The sequence below is a fragment of the Saimiri boliviensis genome, chromosome 19 (genome assembly GCF_048565385.1).
Source record: "Saimiri boliviensis isolate mSaiBol1 chromosome 19, mSaiBol1.pri, whole genome shotgun sequence".
Taxonomy (NCBI): Eukaryota; Metazoa; Chordata; class Mammalia; order Primates; family Cebidae; genus Saimiri; species Saimiri boliviensis.
In genome coordinates this window covers 23,422,904-23,434,041 of record NC_133467.1, presented here as the reverse complement: position 1 = coordinate 23,434,041, position 11,138 = coordinate 23,422,904, and positions in this window count along the sequence as shown.

The following is an 11,138-nucleotide window of genomic DNA, read 5'->3' as shown; positions in this document are numbered from 1 at the left end:
GGGAGACATGAACAGAAAACGTGTTCCAACTGACCACAGTGTTTGGCCAGAAAGTGTTGAGCCTATAGGAAGACTTCAGAAAGGGATCACCTGAAATTAAGCACACCCCAAGCCATTTACTGCAAGTAAGGGATGGCTACACAGATTCAGGAATAGGTTTGGACTGAAAACCATAAAAGTAACTGGAGAGGCTGGGCACAGTGGCTCACGCCTGTAATCCCAGCACTTTGGGAGGCCAAGGCAGGTGGATCACGAGGTCAAGAGATCGAGACCATTCTGGTCAACAAGGTGAAACCCTGTCTTTACTAAAAATACAAAAATTAGCTGGGCGTGGTGGCGCGTGCCTGTAATCTCAGCTACTCAGGAGGCTGAGGCAGGATAATTGCCTGAACCCAGGAGGCGGAGGTTGCGGTGAGCCGAGATCGCGCCATTGCACTCCAGCCTGGGTAACAAGAGCGAAACTCCATCTCAAAAAAAATAATAATAACTGGAGAGACCACATCTGCTGATGAAGAAGCTGCCACATGTCTGGCAGGGCTGAAGAAATTGATGAAGGAGAAAGGCTTCCAGAAGATGGATGGAGAAGTTCAAAAAGTTATTCAGGTAGCAATGAAACCACTTTTGCAAAACTGTGACTTAGACAGTGGAAGAGATCCAACTTAACCAACTCCATTTGTCTCTGACCTCCAAGCTGCCCTTGTTCATTCCCGGGTGTAGGCTGAACTAACTTTGGAAGGAACTTAGCTTATAACTGACAGTTTAAAATAAAGACAATAAAAGCCCTTTCCCAAAGCAAACCTCCTTCTTGCCTGGGGTCTAGACTACTAACATTAGCCACAAGATTAGAAATTATGATTTAGGAGTCATGTAGCTAGAGGCCATACGATTCTTTTTTTTTTTTTTTTTTTTTTTTTGAGATGGAGTTTTGCTCTTGTTACCCAGGCTGGAGTGCAATGGCATGATCTCGGCTCACCGCAACCTTTGTCTCCTGGGTTCAAGCAATTCTCCTGCCTCAGCCTCCCGAGTAAGTGGGACTACAGGCGTGCGCCACCATGCCCAGCTAATTTTTGTATTTTTAGTAGAGACGGGGTTTCACCATGTTGACCAGGATGGTCTCAATCTCTTGACCTCGTGATCCACCTGCCTCAGCCTCCCAAAGTGCTGGGATTATAGGCATGAGCACTGTGCCCGGCCTAGGCCACACGATTCTTACCCTCCCTAGATTGCTCCTAAGATCAATGCTTGAGTTGTTTTGCAGACCCTGCACTTGATGGATCAGATGGCACCCACCCAGATGGATAAACTGGCCCATCTGATCTTGTGCCCCCCCCCCCGCACCTACCCAGGAACTAACTCAGTGCTAGAAGATGGTGCTGCCCCGTAATTTCATCTTCAACCCAACCAATCAGCACTGTCTGACTCAGTGCCCCTCCCCATCCACCAAATTGTCTTTAAAAACTCTGACTTCTGTGGGAGACTGATTTGAGTAATAATAAAACTCCATTCTCTCACACAGCCAGCTCCTTGTGAATTCTTTTGCTATTGCAATTCCCCTGTCTTGATAATGTATCTCTATCCAGGCAGCAGGCAAGGTGAACCCACTGGGTGGTTACAGCAAGACAAGTTGATGAAGAAGGATTTGTCAATATGCTTGATGAAAAGGTGGAAGAACATATCAAAGGCTTCTATTTATTCTGAAGACAGGTTTAACTTTCTCATACTAGAAGCAGGGCTCAGTCACCCTTGACAGTTTCCAGTTCCTGACTCCTCTCAGTTCCTCTATGTGGTCACTCCAGACATCTGCCTTGTATGACCACCTCTGGTGACCACTGCACTACCAAACCATCAGGTACAAGCTACATGTTTCCTCTCATTGTCTCCTATACCCCACATATACTGTGCAGATATGCCTCAGTGACCACCTGTTAGTCACAGTGTGAGGCCAGGGAACTTTGAAGCCAGTTAATTAGAATTCTTCAAGAGGAACCTGGTTGGGTAACATCCAGGACCACAGTAAAGGTTTTGGCCCACAAGTCCCCCTGTCTTGTTTCCCACCCACCGGTTGTGTGTGTCCCCCTTCCCAGTGGCCCTGTGAGGCACACTGTCCTCTTATGGACCTGTAAGTAACGAAACTGCTTGTTATTTCATAAGTTTTGCTCACCTCCTCTGGGTCTCACCTGTCCTATATACCCAAACCCGACTTCTTTCCTGGTTAGGGCTCTCCTAGAGAGTGGCTGTCTTGGTTGGAATAAACCAGACATGGGGCAGACCAGAGCCACAAATGTGCCTGCTAATATAAACAAGCTTCCTGTGAAAGGAACCTTTGGTCATGAGTCAGACACCTAGGAATTAGGGCATCTGCCAGGATAAAGAAGTATCCCATGAAAGGCACACTGTAAATATCCAAGCCCCATCAAAGAAAAGCTAACGTTTATAACCACTCCCAGAGAGAGACCTCAAGACAAAATTAGAAAAGTAATGCAACACCTATACTCTAGGTATACTAGCTCCAACATCCATTCCACTCCTCTCCGCTTCTCCCTTGTTCACCTTCAATAAAGAAGTTAAGAAATCAAAAAGACCAGTTTCTGAGCCTTCTTTGCCACTAGGATGGTCACAAGTTCTGGCCAGCGAAACAGCAGAAGTCGTGGAGGGGTTGGCGGAGGATAGACAGTGGATTAGGGAAAGCTTTTTCCTTCCTAATAAAGGAAATGATTGTTGGTGAAACAGCAGGAGTCACTCAAGCAGCAGGAGACAGCAGGAGAACATGCTAAGGATAGAGAGTTGAAAGACAGAAGAAATGGGATTCTCTTGCCTTTCACACTATCCCTGGAGAGTTGATAACTATGTTTTTCTTCCTTTTACAGGAGGAGTAGAGATGAGTCCCCTCAACCAATACATGAATCTTCTGCAGTCAACATAGCTACCTACTGGCTCACCCTCTTCCCGGTGTCCTCACCTCTGAGTCTTTGCTGGCCTTCCCACCGCATTCCTTGCTCCCTGATCTTATGTCTAGATGTGCTGAGCTCCAGGGTATTCTCTGTAATCATTCCTCAGCCTGAAGGACCCTGTACATCCTTTCATTTCCCCAAGGTAAACCCACTCCTCCAAATATCAATGAGAAGGGAACATTTTGCTTCGAATTGCGTAGGAGAGAGATGGGAGGGAGTTTGACACCCAGTGCTTCCCCTCTTCACTATTCATCTACTCACTTATTTGCTCTTGGTGTTACTCAGGTCTCTGAACAAATGTCACCTGTTCAGACTCTTAAAGATTTAGGACAGGCCGGGCACGGTGGCTCAAGCCTGTAATCCCAGCACTTTGGGAGGCAGAGGCGGGTGGATCACCAGGTCAAGAGATCGAGACCATCCTGGTCAACATGGTGAAACCCCGTCTCTACTAAAAATACTAAAAATTAGCTGGGCATGGTGGCGTGTGCCTGTAATCCCAGCTACTCGGGAGGCTGAGGCAGGAGAATTGCCTGAACCCAGGAGGTGGAGGTTGCGGTGAGCCGAGATCGCGCCATTGCACTCCAGCCTGGGTAACAAGAGCGAAACTCTGTCTCAAAAAAAAAAGATTTGGGACATTGAAGTCACAGGCTAAGTTGTCTATTTTTGTCCAACAAAGATGCAGATCTTTCTGTCCAGTGAAAAACATAACCCCAAAGTTTATTCTTATTGCATTAGAGAGCGTTTATTGTTTTAAAAATCTAATCTAGTAATCTTACTATAATATTTCTCTATAAAATTGCTTGTAAATATGTAGCTATACAAATGCACTTTGAACCAATCTTAATGTCTTTTTAGTTTCCTCACTAATGTGTTGCTTTTATATTTACATGAGTTATAATTATATTTTGAAAATTTTAATCGAACACAATTTATCAGAGACAGCTCCCCTGAAAACACTGTCTAAAACAGCACCTTACCTGCCTCTTCCTGTCTTTTGACTTTGCCTTATTTTCCTTAACATCAATGCACATATTTGTTTGTTCAGCATCTTGTCCCACAGCTAAAACATCAGCTCCCTGAAAACAGGGCTTCCTTCCTTCATTTTTCTTTCCTGCCATATTTCTAGCACAAAACAGTGCCTAGAACATGCTAGATCCTCAGTAAATACTAAACACACAAATGAATTTATTGAGAGCATGCTGCATGTTCCAGGCACCCTCCCTTCATCTCTCTGCCTTCCAGCCCTTACCCCACAGAGCCCTCCATAGTTCTGGTTCTAGTTCTGAGCGCCCTGGAGCGGCCTTCTGAGCTCCTTCTGCCTTTCTTGTGCACAGCAATCTTGTATTCCCTCACTGATTCCTCAGTCCACATTTTAAATATGTCTAAGGCCAGGAAAGAAAAGGATCTCCAGCAACCTGGATCCACAGTCCTTAGAATGTGGCTGGTGAGCCAGTTAGAAACAAATAGTTTGTTTTCTTAATAGAAAGAATTTTTTCTTGTCGTACTATTTCAGGCTCAACCTGAATTTTACTTTCAACCAATCTTCTTAATTCAAATCAAAACATGTCAGATTTATTATATTCAGCTTGACTTTTAGATATTTGGATTTTTTTTAATTAATCTTTTTCATGTTTCTAACTTAGACTCTCAAGTAGAGGCAATTATCTTGGATATATTCTTGGTTCCGTAAAAGCCTTGGCCATCCAACTTAATTAGTTTTTCCAACTTGATTTGAACTAACTTTTTACAAGCTCTACCTGAAAATCAAAGACAATAAAAGTTATTCAAGGGAATTCTATCTTAATGTACTACCTCAACAATTTGTGTAATTGCTTAATTGCGATCAGAATCTGGAAATGTGAAAGAGGGAAACTTGCACTAAAGGACAAATGCTCCTTCAAGCATCTTTCAGATAAATACATACAGCATCCGTAGGTAGTGGATAAAACTGACCTTCACCTAAGCCACGTTGCTCTTTCATTGTTTTTAGGAACTTTGCATAGATATTGGAAGATTTCTCTAATGAGAAGTAGGTCTTTTCCAAGTTCCACTATAACCTTGCTACCTCAACAAAGAGAGAATGAAAGTAAGTCTGAGGTGGAATTCTACTACACATTCACAAGTTTATTAGCAAGGTTTAAAGACAGACATTAGAGCTGTTCATAACAAACTCAGTGAGGTTCCACTTCCTTGTTTAGGAGCTTGGACAGCATCTTGCATGAAAAGTTCATCCTCTGCAGGAAGATAGGACAGGATTTTAATAGCAGATTGAACTATTCTAATTAGAATTGGATGACAAAAACCTTTCTGTCATCTTCTCAAACAGGGCTGGTTTGAAATCCTAACTCTAGGGCCCCTTTCCAAAGTGTGTAGATTACTAGACTTCCTAGATTCTTGCATTCCAATCATGTAAGACTGATGCCTGGCAACAGTTTTATTCATCCTGTCCATCTTGAAATTACTCATTTGACCATGAAAATTCACTGTTAACATCTTTAAGGCCACTAGTATTGATCTGAGTTAGAGATACCTCAAGTGCTTGTAGTGGGAGTATAGACTTCTCATTGAAATCTTTCAGATGCTGAAACTCTCTGAAGTGTAAAATTGCTTCTCAACTTCAAAGTGCACATGAATCATCTCGGAATCATGCTCCCAGGAGACAGATTGGGGGCATTGTGTGTCTACATCTTCTTTAAAATACTTCAGCCTTGAGGGGGATACAGATGTGTACCAACTTAGATCCGTCCTGTAGGGGCAGTTGATTAATATTTGAAGGCAACATGAGCAACCTCTGGAAGCATTTTAAAAATACAAAAGCTGAGGCCTCACACTAGATTGTCCGAGTCAGAATCTACATTTGAACAAGATCTCTAGGTGATTGGCAGGCACCTTCCTTGCAGGAAGGTTTGAGAACTGCCTAAATGATCTAAGGCCTCTTTCCTTTGACCTCACTGCTGTCCTCCTGCTCACTCACTCTGGTCCACGTTCAGTGGCCTCCTTGCTGTCCCGTCCACATGCCAGACCAGCTCTTGCCTCAGGACTTTTGCTCTAGTGCTGCCTTTTGCCGGTCATTCTTTCCCAGACAGCCACCTGACTAAGTCTTTTCCATTTTTTTGTTCACATCTCATCTCCTCAGTGAATTCTATCCCAACCCACCCTATCTCATTCTACGACTTTTACCCTTCTTCCTGCTACACTTCTGAGGCTTCCTTTCCTCTTTTCTGTTGCTTTTTTTCTCCATAGCACTGACCATCTTCTAAACAGCCATATACTGTATTTTCTAGATTGTAAAAACTATAGTTTTTCACATTTTAGCATCTGTGAAAATCAGAATGCATTTTACTACAAATGGCATAATATAATTTGTCAATAATTTTTTCTTAGTGGTACCAAATATATTGATGCTCCCTAAGTGTGATGGCATCACAGTTGATGTAATATGGCAATTTGCTTATGTATTATGGTTTTTGGCTTTGAGAGAAAAAAATTATCCGAGACTTTAAAATAGGCAAAAGAGGTTATTGTGGGTTTCTCCCTATGCTGGATTCTGGATTAAATTGCTATTGACTAGGTGATTTTACTACTTCTTTATTACCTTTTTAGAGGAAGAGGCTTTTTTATTTTCACTCAGTAGAGGTGTAAATAAGTTGGTCCAGCCCAGCAAATCATCTTAATGGTTACAGTGTATTGTCCTGTAGGTCATTGACCCAGCAACCTGCACCTGACATGTCTATCAAATTGTCTACCTGTACACCTGTCTTCTCAGCTGCTATTTGGACTAGTTTCAAAATCTTACTGATTCCTTCATTAATAAAAACATTAAATAGAGTCTTTGACATGTGTTCATTTTATATTTGCCTGAGAAACCTCATTCTACTTTTTACAAAAATTACATTTTAATGGTTTATTCTCCCTTGCTAGAAAGTTAAGTTTCACAAGAGAAAAAAAAAATCTGTTTTGTTCATTGATGTGCCATAAAAGCTTAGAAAAATGCTTGGAACATTGTAGATGCTCAATAAATATTTATTGATGAACAAATGGATGGAAGTATAGAAAAACATACCTTTGTTAACATTCACCATGTAAAGTAGGGAGAAGTTACTTTTTTCTTTATATAGCTTTTTATATATCTGCATATTGTTTTATGTGTTATAGTGAGCCTATATTGTTTTGATTTGTTTAAGAGACAAGAGTCCTTGCACTGTCACTCACTCTGAAGTACAATGGTGTAATCATAGCTCATATAACTTTGAACTCCTGGGCTCAAGCAATCCTCTTGAGACTAGGTTCTGGGACGCGGGGGAGGCTCAGCTCCCCGATAGGATGTGTTCTTCTAGACTCTTGGTCCCTCACTTACTCAAGAATGGGGGAGAGTGAGGGAATGTATTCTCTTACCAGGTCCACGGGGGGCGTAGTTTTAAGGGCAAGAACTTCCCAGTGCCGTGCCCCCCTCCCATCTCGCTCCATCCAGGAGATTTAATGGTTTATGTTTAAATTTGGCAGGCACAGGAAGAAACTAAGAGTTAATCAACCCAGCGGAAGTTTAAAGGAACTCCTTTCATTGGCCAGAGGTCTTAAAGAAGGTGGGGGTTCCTCCCAGGTTAAAAGTCCCCTTCTTCCACACCCCTTTGGACTCCATGTTTGGGTCCCCTTCCAAGAACACTCCCTTTGTGGAAGCCATCTTTCTCTCTCCTGGATTTCCCCTCTGGAGTCCCCTTCCACACTCTCTCGTGGAAGCCTGTCCTCCCGTCCTAAACTCCATCTCTCTCTATTCCCTTCCACTCAGTGTGGAAGCTGCTTTCCTCTCCTGGACTCCATCTGTCTGGATTCTCTCAGTGTGTGAGTTAGCTGTTTCTTTCTCTCGCTATCTAGATAAATCACTTTCTACAAACACTTTTGAGTGTGGCATTTACTGCACACTACACTGTGGTCTCCTCTCCCATTCTTGAGGAGTGATAGATCAAGAACCTGGAGAAACGTCCTCTCAGGGGAACTGAGAGCTCCCCTGAATCCCTGAACCCCAACATTACAAGAGGACCCCAACAGGCACAATGGGCTTATAAGTAAATATCGGACCCCAAAGAGTTTTGCAGAAATGGATTTATTTAGGCAGAGAGAGAAAAAGGAGAAAGAGCTAGAGAGCAGCCCCCATGATGTCGTGGAAGGGGATCCAGAAATGGACTCTGCACCAAAGTGGGGCAAGGGGACTTTTAATCTGGGAGTAATTCCCACCCCATTCAAGTTTTCTGTCCTATGAAAGAAGTTCCTTTAAACTTCTGCTGTAGCGATTGATCTTTGATTTCTTTCCTCAAGCCTGAAAGTTAAACAAAGACCTTTAAGCTCCTGGATGGAGATGTGGGTGGGAGTATGGCGCCAGGAAGTTCTTGCCTTTGAAACTACACCCCCTTATGGACCCGGGAAGAGGATACATTCCCTCACCCTCATCCCAGCCTCTCAAGCAGCAAGGATTACAGGCATGTGCCACCACACCAGATACATTTTAAAAATTATTTTTTGTAGAGGTGGGGTTTTGTTGTGTTGTCCAGGCTGGTCTTGAACACCTTGCCTCAAGCAACCCTCCTGCTTCAACTTCCCAAACTGCTTGGATTACAGGCATGGATTTTTGTAATTTTAAAGATAGTTTAATAAAGAGATGAGGAACTGAACGTAAAGTTTTATAAGGAGGAAAAATAATCTTTCCTTTTCTCCCTCTTAAGTTCATTGTCTGGGACCGCTATAACAAAGATTGACAAGAGAAAAACAAACAAGTTTATTCATGTGTATTTCATACACACATAGGAGATACTCAAGAAATGAGTAATTCTCAAAGAGGCGGCTTAGAGCTCAGGCATATAGTGTCTCCAACAAAGAAGAATAAACTCTTACGGAAGTAACAAGACAGAAGAAAGGATGGCAAACTGCGGAAAAGCAACTAAACGGGAGTTTTTAATGTAGATTATTCTAGTGTTGACAGCAGCTGCCTTTGGTGATCAAAGTTTATCTTCCCAAGTGGAGAGGGGAGAAGAGATACTTTTGTCAATTTATATCTTGCTTTGAGGGAAGTGGGAGTAGGATAGAGAGCTTTTTAAAAATATCTGCTTCTTCTCAATTGTCTTCAGCTGAAAATAATCCTTATGCCAAGGGGGAGTATTTTGGGGTGGCATATTCTAGCCTCCTCCACTTAAATTGGAAGCTTTTGAGTTTGCATCTATAAAACAGTGCTCACAGCCCATAATTCCTCATATAATAACAACCTTGAGCGTCTTGTGATAGTAGCTCCAAAGCATTGATAGGAAACAGGAGGCCACGCGGAATAGACACATTTCCTGATAAGGGGTAGCCGGCAGTTGAGTTAACTTTACAAATTTATGCCCAGAAGCAGTAACTTGTGAGCTAGATTCTCAGCCCTCTCCAAAGCTAGCTCAGCCCTCTTTAAAAGCTAGCTCGGGACAATATAAAAACCATTTGCCCTTTTTCTTAAAAAAAAAAAAAAAAAAAAAAAAAAAAATCCCTGTTGCTCACTGTACCCTTCCAAGTCTTTCTCAGGGCTGCCATCTCCGCTGTTTCTCCTCTCTTTCCTGCAAACAAACACCCACCCCCATCTAAGTTCTACATCAAGGAAGCAGTAGCTAGATTAGAGAACTTACGGCTTGTGGGACAAAGGGATTCAGTACAATGTCTGTTCCATCATCAGCAAGTATATTAAAAACGAGTAAAACCAACACCCAATCTCCTCTGAAAACTTTTGCCCTCAATGTTGGTACTAGTTTCTTTAAAAATTATTTTCCTCTTTTCTCACAGCATTTTTTTTGTTTACCAATTTTTTGAATTCTTTCATTTACTTCTTTTTCCTAACTTTGCCTCTCACTGTATGGCATATAAATGGAGTTCACTAGGCACAAATTTATTGGTCCAGTGACATTATCAGCAACAAAAGCCACTACAGTGTGTACAACCAAGTGACAAAGATGCCTGTGTCCTCAAAACACAAGGAATAGCACCACTGCCATCTTCTCACCATTTTTTATAAGAGAAGTGGGGAGGAAGAGGAAGGGCCTGTTTTGTCTTTTTTATCTTCTGCAAGAAATAAGAAAGCAAGAAACAGCTAAAGGAAATCTGGTAGTGATGTGCTGAAATCAAAGTAGCCCTAAACCAAGTATTTGAACAGGGTATTTTAATAATAGGAAACCAGACCAAGAAGGGTAATCAGGAGTTACATGAAAATGTAATTATACTAACAAAGTTATTTTGGAGAGAACAACTAAAACAGAAATTGGTACTGTGAAATTAACTCTCCAGACGAAGGCTGGGCCAGGAGTGCATTTGGTTAGGTCTCAGAGGGGAGCTCGATTCAGGGTCCTCTTTCTGCTCCCCATGGTAGTAAACGGACAGTGAAGTCACTTGTGTGCCAGACAGATGTGTGCATTTTTGGAGCTTTGCTATGGTCTTCATTTTGAGTATTTTATTGCCACCTAAAAAGTGCCTGGACCAATGAATGGCTGAACAAAATGTATTCCAAACAATGGAATATTATTTGGCCATTGGAAGGGATAAAGTTTTCATACACGTGACAACATGGTTGCTGTGAAAACATTCTGCTAAGTCAAAGAATCCAGGCACAAAAAGCCACACATTGTTTGAGTCCATTTATATGAAATGTCCAGGATAGGTAAATCCACACAGAGAGAAAGCAGATATGTGGTTGCTAGGGGCTGAGGGTAAGGAGGAATAGGGCATGGCTGCTAATGGGTAGGAGGTTTCTTTTTGGAGGGATGAAAGTATTCTGGAATTAGATAATGGTGATGGTTGTACAACCTTGGGAATATACTAAAACCCACTAAATTATATTTTTACAGTTTTAAAGTACATTTTAAATTTCAAAATGGCACTTTTATGGTATTTGTATTATTTCTCAAATTTAAAAAAGACCATGCTATGTGTATTAGTCCATTCTTGCTCTGCTATCAAGACATATTTGAGAATAGGTCATTTATAAACAAAAGAGGTTTAACTGGCTCATCGTTCTGTGGGTTTTACAGGCTTCTGCTTCTGGGGAGGCCTCAGGAAACTTACAGTCATGGCAGAAGGCGAAGGGAAAGCAAGCATGTCTTACATGGTAGGAGCAGGAGGAAAAGAGTTCATATTCCTTGTGGCTATTGTGTCCATCTCACTGTTGTATGTTGGGTG